We start from the raw sequence: 13260 nt of genomic DNA, 5'->3' as shown, positions 1-13260 counted from the left end.
CCTGTCCCTGTCCCAGCCCTGCAGGGACCCTGCCCAGGCTGGGTCTCACCCAAGTGCAGATATTTATACTGAGGATGACTGACCCCAGTCAGTCACACAGATTCCCTGGGCAGGAGAGGAACGCTAGAGTGCTTCTCCAGCACAACTCAGTTATTTCAGACCCCTGCACAGACAGGGGATGAGCACCTGGCTCCTTCACTGACTAAAAAAGGAACCCTGAACACTGAAACGTTACCTCAGAAAGAGGGATTTACATCACTGAGGTGTGAACTTTGGGAGAGGTTCCAGCCTCTGGAAAGCCAAGGCAGAGTATGGAACACATTGCTGGGGGGAGGGAAAAAACTTAGAAAGCCATGAAAGAAAATTTAGGATACACCATGGATAGTGCAACATTAAATAATGATACAGTAAATCAGGGAATCAAAAAATGGTTTGGGTGGGAAGGGACTTTAAAGACCATCTCATTCCAACTATGGCACAGAACAAGGACTAGGAGAATGCAGAAGAAGTAAATAACAACCTATCACAAAGAAAAACAATCTTCCAACTGAAAAATAAAAAGGAAACAAGCTGCAGAGCTAAGCTGAAAAAACATCCTTTGGTGTTTCCCAATTTGCTAAATGCTGCAGACTGAGCACCTGCTCAGCAGGAATGAGCCTCAGTCCTGGCTCAGGAGCTGAGGGCTCTCAGGATAACATGGATATTCCATTCCCTGGGCTGAGCTTGACTTAACTAACACAGAATCAAGGCTGTTGTCACCACCACTGCTGCAACCCCATATTCCAACTGCCCAGCAGAACTTCCAGCAGTGGGATTCATGTTCAATGAAGCAGGAGTGCAGAGTCATGGAATGGTTGGGTGGGAAGGGAGCTCAGAGCCCCTGCAGTGCCACCCCTGCCATGGCAGGGACACCTCCCACTGTCCCAGGCTGCTCCAGCCCCAGGGTCCAGCCTGGCCTTGGACATTCCAGGGATCCAGGGGCAGCCCCAGCTGCTCTGGCAATCCCAGCCCAGGCAGGAATTCCCAATTCCCAAGATCCCATCCATCACTGCCCTCTGGCAGTGGGAGCCATTCCCTGTGTCCTGTCCCTGCAGGCCTTGTCCCCAGTCCCTCTCCAGCTCTCCTGGAGCCCCTTCAGGCCTGGCAGGGGCTCTGAGCTCTCCCTGGAGCCTTCTCCTCTCCAGGTGAGCACCCCCAGCTCTCCTGGCCTGGCTGCAGACCAGAGGGGCTCTAGCATGTCCATGGTCTCTCTGGGTTCACTCCAGCAGCTCCAGGTCCCTCTGCTGCCAGGAGCTGCAGGCTCTCAGAGGCAGGAGCACAAGTTCCCAGGGAGGGGAGGTGTCTGAGCCCTGCTCCCTGTGAGCCTGGCACCAGCGCAGCCACACCAGGAACACGTTGCACCATGACGCTGCCAGTGCCATCCAACCACGCCCTGGTTAAATCCCCGGGACAGCCCTGGCCCTCTCACTCTGCTCCTTCCTGGGTCCCACGTCCCCGTGCTGTCCCTGGTGCCAGCGTTGCCGTGCCGCTTCAGCTGCGGAGCTCCCGGCGCTGGCCCCGCGCCCGCGGCTCTGCCGCTGCCATCCCGCATGGACACGGTGCCAGCGCTGGGCAGCCTGGCCTCGTGCCCGCTCCTGGCGCGGTGCAACTGTGCCCTTTGCCCTCTGCCTCGGGGACACGGGGACAGTTTTCAACCTGTGAGCTCACAGGCTCAATTATCCTTCTCAAAGAAAAGAAATCCATCTTAACATGAAAGAATTCAATTAGACGGCGTCCCGGGGGATCTGCCGAGGGAAGAGAACACAAATAAACAGCTAAGGAAACACAACCTTCTCATCCCAGCCCGCTGCAGAGCCAAGCAAGGAGCTGGAACGAGCTGCAGGCCATGCAGGGCTAGGAGAACGGAAGGAAAGGAAGAAACTGCCGCATGGAAGAAAACCCCAAATGTCACAGCAGAGCCACCAGTGCGTTCTCTGAGGTGTGACAGAACTCAGTCCTCACAAGGAATCAAAGGCAAAACTGAAACTGAAGCAGCTTCTTGTGTTCTATTTCCTTCTTCCTTCCTGTGGCTGCAGCAGCCAGACCATCCCCACTCCTGCAGGTTTGTGCCTCTCCCAGTGCCAGGCTCTGCTCTGCTGCCACTGTTCCGAAAGCCGCCCAGGGAAATCAGAACCAAAGTGACTCCGGAGTCATCAGTGTCACTCCAGGCCACAGAGCTCTGAGCAGCAGCAAACCACAGGACTGAAATCCCATTGCAACCCCAGGTTCCCAGCACAGGCACCCTGGAAGTGCAGCAGGGGCACTGTCAGCCCCACACAAACCCTGGACTGGGCAATCCAGATGTTTGGGAAGTTTCCCTGCAAAGCCAAAGTTCCACCTGGCTCCAGCTCAGGCCCAGTTCCCTTCAGCACCTTCCCAGGTGACCTGGATGCAGCTTGAGGGGACACCAGGGAAGTCTGCAGATGGTACAAAACTGGGAGGAGCTGCTGACTCCCCTAAGGCAGAGAGGCCCTGCAGAGAGACCTGGACAAATCCGAGGGCTGGGAATCACCGGCGGTGTGAGGTTTATCACAGGCAGGTGCCGGATTCCACACCTGGGCTGGGGCAGTCCTGGATGCACCCACAGGCTGGGATGGGGAGGCTGGAGAGCAGCTCTGGGAAGGGACCCAGTCCTGGTGGTTGGCAAAGGGGATCTGAGTCAGCAGTGCCCTGGTGCCAGGAGGGACATCAGGGACAGCAGCAAGGGAGGGGATTGTCCTGCTCTGCAGGGGGGAGGCCTCACCTCCAGGGCTTGGATTGGGTACCTCAATATACAAAACAACTAAAGCTCTTGGGAAGCATCCAAAGGAGGGACCTGGGGATGGGGAAGGGTCTGGAGGGGCCACACGAGGAGCAGCTGAGGGCACTTGGAATGTCCAGCTGGAGGAGACTGGGTTCAGACCCCGCCAGGGGCTGCAGTTTCATCCCCAGGGGCAGCTCCGGTCTCTGCTCCCTGTGAGGAGCAGGACCCAGGGAACGGCTGGAGCCGTGCCAGGGCAGGGTCAGGCTGGAAAGCAGGAAAGGCTCTTCCCCAGAGGGTGCTGGGCACTGCCCAGGCTCCCCGGGGAATGGGCACGGCCCTGAGGCTGCTGGAGCTCCCCTCCCAGGGGTGCACAGGCTGGGATTGTTGGGGTGTCTGTGCAGGGCCAGGAGCTGCATCTGTGATCCCTGTGGGGCCCTTCCAGCTCAGGAGATTCCGTGGAAAGCTGTGCCAGAGAAGCTTTTCACTCTGCCCCGGTCAGGGAAGAGCTCTGAGCTCTGCCTGCCCCCAGTGACTTCCTGCCCTTTGCCATTTCACCAGAAGGTTTTTTTTCTCATGCCTTCCAGCTTCCCCTCCTGCCCAGATGATCCCAGTGTCCTCAGGCAGCCCAGGCTGACTCCAGAGGAAGGAATGGTGTGTGTGCGGGTACCGTGACACCGGGGACAGCCACCCCCAGAGCGCTCTAAGGTAACAGGTGGACACAGCAAGGAAAGACTGAGAGGACGACGAGGAGCAATCCCAGCCCAGCAGCTGCAGAGCTGCCAGCTCAGGCTGAGGAGCTGCACTTCCTCCTGACATCACTTCACCCTCGCTGCGGTGACAGCCCCCGGTCACGGCTCGCTGCCACGTGGGGCTTGGTTTAAAGGCGCCTCTGACAAAAATGACAATTTTGGTCAGGCTTCAGGCCCTGCAGACGTTTATTACTGTCACTCTCGAGGTGCCTCTGCTCCATCTGGGACTAACAGGCACTAAGAAACACAAAGATGGAACTTCCCACTTCCACACCTCATCCAACAGCAATATGTGTGGCACTCAAATTCCACCTGAATCCAAGCCTTTTTCGTCTGAGATTTTCAAGCTTGGCTGAAAAAGCTTAATTTCCTGAGATAACTGGTATTTATTTGCCCAAGTTTCCCTCCAAACCAGAGTTAAGGTGCAAGTAAAAATAGTCCAGACAGTGATAACAATGTCAATATTGGTTATTGCAGTGCCGGCAGCTGGAGACGATCAAAACAAGGAGCAGGGAAGTCCACCAGGAGTGAGGGGAAAATGGTGGGAGGAACAGGGAGCAGAGAGGGAAAAAGAAAAGCTCAAGTAGAGAAACACAGCAGCAGCCAGAAAAGACAACACACTCCCGCTACCAATAATATTGAATCAAAGGAGACACTTAAGAGCCTTTGTTGCTACTCCTGGTCACACAGAGGCCACATTCCTTCCCTGAGCCTTTCATAAACCTCCAACATCTGCGGATTTTCCGTGAAAAGGAGGTAAATCCACTGCAGCCCATACATGTAACTGGGAGCAGGGCTGTGCTCCCTATAAATAGGGCCAGGAGTGAGGGATTACTGCTCCCAGCCGAGGCTCCACGTCTGACAGCCTGGCCCCAGCGCTGCCGTCACTCATTAACTCACTCTATTAACTCCATTAGTTCTTCAGGAATTCTGCATCCAGCAAAACAAGACCTCCCACAAACCTTCCTCCCTGTAAAGTTCTCTGAAGTTCTGTCAACCTGGCACAGGCTCCCCAAGGAATGGGCACAGCCCCGAGGCTGCCAGAGCTCCAGGAGCGCTTGGACAACACTCCCAGGGATGCAAAGGGTGGGATTTGGGGGGGGTCCTGGGCAGGACCAGGAGCTGGATTGGATGATCCCTGTGGGACCCTTCCAACTCAGGATATTCCTTGATCCGACTACTGAAGCACCCAGCTCCTCCTCTGCCCTCAGCTCACCGACCTCACCTGTTTCTCCTGCACCATTTGCACCCAAATTTCCCAGTTATTCTTGTTCTACTCCTGTTCCAAACCCAAGATTTACTCCAGCAAGAGACTCTCCTATTTCCTGGCATTCCAGTTTGCCCATTTTATGGCTGAGCTGCAGCTTCTGCCCTTCAGGCACTCTGACTCGCAGCCCCTGTTAAACCATCCTGCTGGATGACATCCACGGAGTCATGATCCCGAGCACAGGACCCACGGCTGTTCCCCCTGCACACCTGGCTGTCAGCAAGGAGAGCAGGAAAGCTCATCCCTCTGCTCCCAGCCCCGAGCTCTCCCCAAACTCTGGTGACCAGTTACAGGACCCAGGGAACGGCTGGAGCTGTGCCAGGGAGCGATAGGATGGACACCAGGAAAGGCTCTTTTCCCAGGGTGCTGGGCACTGCCCAGGCTCCCCGGGGAATGGGCACGGCCCCAGAGCTCCAGGAGCGTTTGGGCACTGCTGCCAGGGATGCCCAGGCTGGGATTGTGGGGGTGTCTGTGCAGGGCCGGGAGCTGGATCTGTGATCCCTGTGGGCCCTTCCCACTCAGGAGATCCCACGGTTCTGTGATACTGGAATTCTTCTATACCATATATTCCTCTATACTGCTGGGCTCAGGGAAGAAAAGTTTTGGGTCCCCTTTGCCACCAGAAAACTCAGTTGAGACCTCAAATGAAGCATTCCCTGCACAGGGCATGGAAAAGCACCACGGGAAAACACTGGGATATCTCTGTACCAAAGAGGAGAAGAAGCATTAAGGAACCAACACCCCCTTCTCGCTCAGGACCTCACTGTGGGGGACAGCAGGGACGGGATTCCCTCCAGCTGCCTCCCAATCCAACCAGGAAACTCTGATCAGGACCGGGGGATCCCACTCTGGAACACAGCTGGGTCCCCCAGCCCCCTGTTCCCCAGGGAAGCACTGCCAACAGAGGCCTGGAGCTTCCCAAAAATCCTGTAAGCCCACAGAGCACTCTTCTCCTGGTAACAAACCCCCGAGCAGCAGCTCTCACACAGTGCTGCCTCGTCGTTATTATTTTTGACAGTTTCCAATTTGTGAAGTCAGAAATTCACCCTGTCCCTCCCACAGCACACGCAGAGCTCCTGGAACACCAGGCTGAGCAGGAGATGCTCCACAGCTCCTGCATCCCACAGCAAACCTTCCCCAGTGTGAGGTTCTGCAGGAGCCTTTCCTGCACCACCTGCCTGACAGGCACCTGCTGCTGCATCACCAATCTGTCCCCACTGCCAACCAGGACACTGTCCCACATCCCCGGATTTCAACATTAATCCAAAGGAAGCACACAAAGCGCCAGGAATATCAGTGCACACACAGAGAACAAGCCTTGGTTTCAGACCAGTCTGTTCCTACCCAGCCCTCATCACCTTCTGCCGAGCAAATGTCACCCAGGCCAGCCCAAGCCACGATGCGCTCCCACTGACAGCCCAAAATTTAACTTTGCTTCCCATGAGATCACCATTGGTTGCCATGGAAATCCCTATACTACCATCCACCAAGGGTTTTTTTTTTACCACTGAAGTATTTTGGCAGCATGTTCGCTTTTAAGTGTCAGAGTAATAAGAAAAAACATAAATGTTTCTTCTCTCATCAGGCTTTAAACAGAGCTTTATAACCAAAATCTGCTCCTAAGAGCTTGGTTCAAACCTGTGGGGCTGGAATCACCACCTTCTCCTTTCTGAGACACAAAATAAACGATGAAAACAACCTTCAACTTTTTAAAACATGAATTTCCAAGTGGGGGATCAAGCGAGGAAAAACCTCTTAGGCCCCTCCGAGTGCTCTCAGTTTCTCTTTTTCACTTCCTAGTTTGTTTGTTTTTTTTTTTTATTTTAGCTGGTGCAAAACAAGGCCCTCAAATTCAGCAGGTCCCTCCCAACCTCTGCCGGGAGCCGCTTTCCTGTCAGATCAATCTCGTGGTGATTCCAGCAGGGCCTCCACTCCTACCCCGGTTCCTGGTCGTTAATAAAACCAGCACGGTGACATTTACGGCCAAACTCTGCACCGTGAGGTGGGCAGGTCCCCAGGAGGGAGACACGCGTGGGAGGCTGGTCCCCCTCCTGTGAGCCCCGGGAGGGACCTGACCCCTGGAAGGGACCAGACCCTCGGGAGAGGGACCCTGACCACTGATCCCCCTCCTGTGACCCTCGGGAGGGACCGGACCCCTGCGAACAGGACCACGACCCCGGAGGACGGGCCAGACTCTCAGGAAGGCGACCACACCCCCGGGAAGGGGATCGGACCCTTGGGAAGGGGAGCAGACCCCTTGGAGGGGGATCTGACCCTCCAAAAAAAGGACCAGACAGCCGAGAGGGACTTGACCCATAGGAGCGGAACCAGACGCCAAGAAGGGAGACCTGAGCCCCGGGAGGGGGACAAGAACCTCGAGAGGGGGACCTAACCCTCGGGAAAGGGACCAGACCCCCAGGGGGGTGATGTGACCCTCGGGCAGGGGACCCCCGGAAGGTGACCAGACCCTCGGGAGTGCGCGCTGAGCCCCAGGAGGGGGATCTGAGTCCCAGGAAGGGTGACCTGACCCCTGACCTTGCCACCGCCACCACTCCCGACAGCTCCGGCCACTCCCGGCCGGCCAGGTGCGATCCAGGACCACCTGGAGCCCGCGGCCGCAGCGCCCAGCCCCGCCAGCCCGGCCCGCACGCACCAAAACACGGCAAAAGGAAACTGTCACGCGCAGAGCAGCCGGATTTAACCCAGATCCGCACGGAACGAGGCGGCGGGACCACGGCCCAGCCCCGGACAGCGGCTCGGCGGGGCAGGTTTTTAACCCCCCAAAGGGTGCCGAACCCCCGGAGCGCGGGGTCGGCTCCGGGAGGCCGGAGCGGAGCCGGGGGGGCGGCGGGGCCCAGTCCGCGGCGCCGGGCCCAGCCCCGACCCTGGCCCCGCGAGGGCGGCGGTGACAGCCGGGTCTCACCTGCGGGTGCCGGGCTGCCCTCGGGCGCTGCCGGGCCGGGCTGCGGGCCGGGCCCGCGGGCTGGGCCGGCCGGGGCTGCGCGGGCAGCGGCGGCGGAGCGGCGGCGGCGGCAGCTCCAAAATGGCGGCGGCGCCGCGGCTCCCTCAGGGCGGGGGAGAGGGGCGGGGCCGAGGGCGAGGGGGCGGGGTCTGTGCTGGGCGGGGGCGGCGCTGGGCGTGGCCATGTGGGGTGGGCGTGGCTAGGGCGGGGCGGCACCGCGGGGACACGGGGACAGGGACACGGGGACAGGGATGGGGACACGGGGACAGGGACGGGGACACGGGGACAGGGACACGGGGACAGGGATGGGGACACGGGGACAGGGACACGGGGACAGGGACGGGGACACGGGGACAGGGATGGGGACACGGGGACAGGGACGGGGACACGGGGACAGGGACGGGGACACGGGGACAGGGACACGGGGACAGGGACGGGGACACGGGGACAGGGATGGGGACACCGGGACAGGGACACGGGGACAGGGACACGGGGACAGGGATGGGGACACCGGGACAGGGACACGGGGACAGGGATGGGGACACCGGGACAGGGACACGGGGACAGGGACACGGGGACAGGGACACGGGGACAGGGACGGGGACACGGGGACGGGGACACGGGGACAGGGGGACGGGGACACGGGGACGGGGATGGGGACAGGGGGACAGGGATGGGGACACAGGGACAGGGATGGGGACACGGGGACAGGGATGGGGACACGGGGACAGGGACGGGGACACGGGGACAGGGACACGGGGACAGGGACGGGGACACGGGGACAGGGACGGGGACACAGGGACAGGGATGGGGACAGGGGGACAGGGACGGGGACACGGGGACAGGGATGGGGACACGGGGACGGGGACGGGGACACGGGGACGGGGATGGGGACACGGGGACAGCGATGGGGACACGGGGACAGGGATGGGGACACGGGGACAGGGGGACGGGAATGAGGGCATGGAGATGGGGACACAGACATAAGAACATGGGGACAGGGATGGGGATGGGGACACGGGGACAGGGATGGGGACACGGGGACAGGGGGACGGGAATGAGGGCATGGAGATGGGGACACGGACATAAGAACATGGGGACAGGGATGGGGATGGGGACACGGGGACAGGGATGGGGACACGGGGACAGGGGGACGGGAATGAGGGCATGGAGATGGGGACACAGGGACAGGGACATGGACATAAGAACATGGGGATGGGGACAGGGATGGGAACGGGGACAGGGGGACGGGAATGAGGGCATGGAGATGGGGACACGGACATAAGAACATGGGGACGGGGACAGGGATGGGCACAGGGTTGAGGATGGGGACATGGGGACACGGACACCACAGGACAGGGATGAGGACGGTGGGATGGGGATCGCGACTCGGGAAGGGAACGGTGGGACGGGATGGGGGGACAGGGATGGGAATGGGGTTGGGGATGGTGGGGGGAATGGGGACGAGGACGGGGACGAAGATGGGGACATGCGGAGGGGAATGGGGGACAGGGGTGGGGATGGGATGGGGTCGACATTGGAACGGGGATGGGGGACAGGAACGGGGACATGGGAAGACAGGGACAGCAATGAGGATAAGGGGATGGAGACTCGGGGGCAGGGATGGAGACACGGGGACGGGGACTGGGGACGAGGAGATGGTGGGACGGGGATGTGACAGGGACAGAGTCACGGGGACACTGGGATGGCGATGGGGACACGGGGACAGGGGGTCAGGGATGGTGGGGCGAAGGCGGGGACAGGGGAACGGTGGGGCGGCCCCAGCCCCGGGGACAGGGGCGAGGGGACAGCGACAGCCCTCGGGACCGCGGGGTGGGCGAGCTGCGGCCCCCGGGGGTGGTCACGGCCTCGGGGGGAGCAGGGGGAGCACGAGCACAGGACCCCGCGGCTGGGGGGACGCGGGGACAGCGGGAGCCCTTCCGTGGCCAGGGCCTTCAGGTGGCCCCGGTGCTGCTGCAAGGAGGGGACCCCAGAGATGGGGGTCAGGGGACTGGGGTGGGGACAGGGTCCGCTGTGTCCAGGGATGTGGGGTGAGCACGGAGAAGGGAGGGAAAAAGAAGGGAGACAGAGGGAGCAGGGAGCCAGGGCTGGGAGCAGGGATCTCTGAGTCATGCTGGCAGCCTGGGCTCCTGGATCTGCTGTCGTCGTGCCTGGATTTGTCTTTGTCTCGTGGATAAACTGCTTTCCAAGTGCCAGCATCCTCCAGGAACCAGCAGGAAGCGATCCAATCCTTCATTCCAAAGCGAATTCCTGCCATGAGATTTACCTCTAAGCTGCTCTGCGCCGCTCTGGCCAAGGCCCTGACCCTGCAGAGATTCCTGCACGTGGTTAAAGTTTACGGGGAAAACGTGGCCTGTGCCACGGGAAAAGAGGGATGGTTTTGTACTGCCCTGCTCACAGGGGCACTGAATCACGGGATCCTGGAATGCTCGGGGTGGGGAGGGAGCTTAAGGCTCATCCCGTGTCACCCCCCTGCCACAGGCCGGGGTTTGGCCATGGCAGTGCTGCCACAGAAATGCCACTAGAAGTGTCCCCCCCATGACTGAGTGGGTAAAACTCCTCATTTACGGATGCTTTTCCAGTGTGAAGGACTCCTAGAATTTATACGGCACCCAGGGTGGTAATTAGCACGTTGGTGGCCATTAATGCAGGAAAAAACAGCACAACCTCAGGAGTTTCACTTCCCTGTTTCGTCTGTTGGAGGGAAATGGGCTTATAAAGCATTTTTTGTGGCTTACTGTGGCTTCTGGGCACAGGACAAAACCATCCAAGCAAATTCCCAAATCTTCACCCCCCGAGCCTATTCCCACCCTCAGGAGGGCCAGGGCTGTACAGCCTGGCTCCTCCAGCTGATTTCTAGAGTTCCAACCTTGGAACAGCTTCCTTCGTCTCTGCTCCAGCCCTCTGGAACACGCTAAGGTACAGCTGAACTCTGGGCTTGGCAGCAGCAGGGCCAGGAGCTGCCAGCTCCCCTCTCCCGGCAGGGACAGGGACAGGGACAGGGACGGGGACGGGGACAGACACCCCGGGCCATGGTTCCGAGCCCTGGCTGTGACACGGGGCACCGGATCCCGCTGGGAACAACTGCTGGAATCTCCTCCAGCACCGACACGAGGGGCTGAGCCCAGGTGTGGCAGGGCCAGGCTGGATGGGGCTGGGAGCAGCCTGGACTCACGCAAGGTGTCCCTGTCCCTGGCAGGGGTGGCGCTGGGTGGCATTAGGGACCCCTTCAATCCAAACCATTCCCGGATTCCCTGGTTCTCTGTGTGAGGGCAGCCCCTCAGCACAAGGAGCGCTCTGGCTGCAGAGCTCCCAGCTCTGGAGCAGGATTCCCGGCGGGAGCGGGCACAAGTTGGGTGGGAGGCTGCAGGCCCAGAATAGGCTGTGGATGATGAAGAATTCTGGGATCTATTCTTGGCTCAGGATTGAGGCGTGATCTGGTGCCTCCAGCAGGCATCAGAACAGGATCTCCCAGCGCCAGTTTGACATTAATCTGAGCGGCCCTGCAGGGAGGAGGGGACGAGCTTTCCTCCCTTCTCGCACAGCCACACACTCTGCCGAGCGCCCAGCGCTGCTCTGGGAGCTTTTCCAAACCCCAGCGTTTCTCCCTGGCTGCCTTTTGGGCCGAGTGACCAGGCCTGGTTGAAATCCCAGAGCTGCGAGTGCCCGAGCACAAACAGCCCGAGGAGCAGCTCACATTCCTTGGCCTGCGGCTCCCCGCCCGTTCCCGGGGCTGCGGGGAATGCTCCTCGCTGCTCTGGGGAACATTATCCCGCCCGGCAGAGCGGGAGCACAGGCAACGGGGGCAGCGGCTCCTGCGGGGCCGCAGGGCCGGGGTGCACGGTTAATTATAGCCGGCAGGGTTGGGCAATGTTGTGTTTGCCGGGTTGCCGGGGAGATGAGCAGCAGCCCCAGCGCTGCCCCGGCAGCTCCGAGCTCGGCACCGGCGCTGCGCTTCCAGAGCTGCACCGCCGGCCTTCCCAAATATGGTCCAGCACCAGCCGGGAGCTCCCCGGGCTCTGGGACCAGCGGCTCCTGCCAGCGGACCCTCAGCAGCCTCTCCCGAGAGCATCAAACTCAGCCCTCCGGTAAACCCCGCTCTGCAGCTTCCCCTGCCCGGCATCAGCAGCCCCGGGCTGGGCAGAGCCCGAGCCCAGCAGGGCTCCAGCCGGGAGGGTACCGAGGGCAGCTGGGCAAGGCAGTCCTGAGATCTCGGGGGCTTCATCAACAGCAAACCAAAACTGCTCTGGGGCAGGTCCTCAGTTCATGGAAAGCTCCTGTGGAGCCAGCCTGGGAGAGCTGGGAATGCCCAGCCTGGAGAGGAGAAGGCTCCAGGGAGAGCTTCCAGCACATTCCAGCCCCTAAAGGGGCTCCAGGAGAGCTGCAGAGGGACTGGGGACAAGGCCTGCAGGGACAGGACACAGGGAATGGCTCCCACTGCCAGAGGGCAGGGATGGATGGCATCTTGGGAATTGGGAATTCCTGGCTGGGCTGGGATTGCCAGAGCAGCTGGGGCTGCCCCTGGATCCCTGGAATGTCCAAGGCCAGGCTGGACCCTGGGGCTGGAGCAGCCTGGGACAGTGGGAGGTGTCCCTGCCATGGCAGGGGTGGCACTGCAGGGGCTCTGAGCTCCCTTCCCACCCCACCCATCCCAGGATTCCCAGGTTCTGTGATTCCAACATTTGCCTGTCCTGCCTTGTGGCTCTGGGAAATTCTCTGTGAAGGAATGGGGATGCTGGGTGTGACCTTCTGCCCGTGGCAGTTCCCTGCTCAGGTACAGGGCTCTGCTCCCATTCTAAGGGAAACCCTCCAGCCCTCACTTTTATGCTTCTCAGATGTTCTAAGCACTTCTATTGCCCTTTTTAGTCACAGTTAATTTTCTTCTGCTTGGCCAGGCAGGAATGTTCGTGTGGCTGCAGTGAAATCAGCCACGGGAGACCCCTGGGACAAGATTGAAACTGATTTCTATTGTGGGACAAAGAGTTACTGAGGAAAAAATGTCCAATATTTTTAAGTCATATTTTCCTTATCTTTTCCTCCTGTCCCTCGTGTGGCAAGAACCAGCTCCAAGTGTGGCCGGTGTAAATGTAGTGTTGCAGGCTTTATTACGAGCCTGTAATAAATCACAATCAGCATTAATTAGCAGTTCATGGGACAGGGCCGTGTTTGAGTGCAGCTCCTCTGCTCCCTGATCAGGGGAGTTCCACAGGGGCAGGACAGGCCGGGCAAGGACATTAACGGGCTGAAACGGAACAAACAGCACGGGGAGGGGGCAAAGAAATGCCAAAAATAAACAACCAAACCCACGGGGGCGATGCTGCTGGGGGAGCTGGGCAGCCCGGCCACGGAATTCCTGGGGAAAACAGCTCCTGCCAGGAGCTGCCGTGTCACGGCACGCTCGGGGTCACTCGGACACCTCTAGGCACTCTGGAACCACGGAACGGTTAGGCTGGAAGGGACCTCAAAGCGCATCCAGTCC

The 13260-nt window shown here is 59.9% G+C and overlaps 1 protein-coding gene across 3 annotated transcripts in view; it reads right to left on the bottom strand.

Annotated features, from left to right (window-relative positions):
- PPP6R2 (protein phosphatase 6 regulatory subunit 2) overlaps nt 1–7878 on the bottom strand; it is a 59356-nt gene extending 51478 nt beyond the window's left edge. For 2 of the 3 annotated variants that reach the window (XM_068189294.1, XM_068189296.1), the window contains exon 1: nt 7722–7878. The gene's annotated coding sequence lies outside the window, so the exon portion shown is untranslated. Of the gene's footprint in view, nt 1–7451; nt 7474–7721 lie in introns of those variants that run through there. The other variant, XM_068189295.1, reaches the window with a different exon arrangement.
- Between the last annotated feature and the right edge of the window lie 5382 nt (nt 7879–13260).

This window comes from Anomalospiza imberbis, chromosome 5, assembly GCF_031753505.1.
Source record: "Anomalospiza imberbis isolate Cuckoo-Finch-1a 21T00152 chromosome 5, ASM3175350v1, whole genome shotgun sequence".
Taxonomy (NCBI): domain Eukaryota; kingdom Metazoa; phylum Chordata; class Aves; order Passeriformes; family Viduidae; genus Anomalospiza; species Anomalospiza imberbis.
The sequence above is the reverse complement of the archived record's forward strand: the minus strand, read 5'-3'. Positions and strand labels throughout refer to the sequence as shown.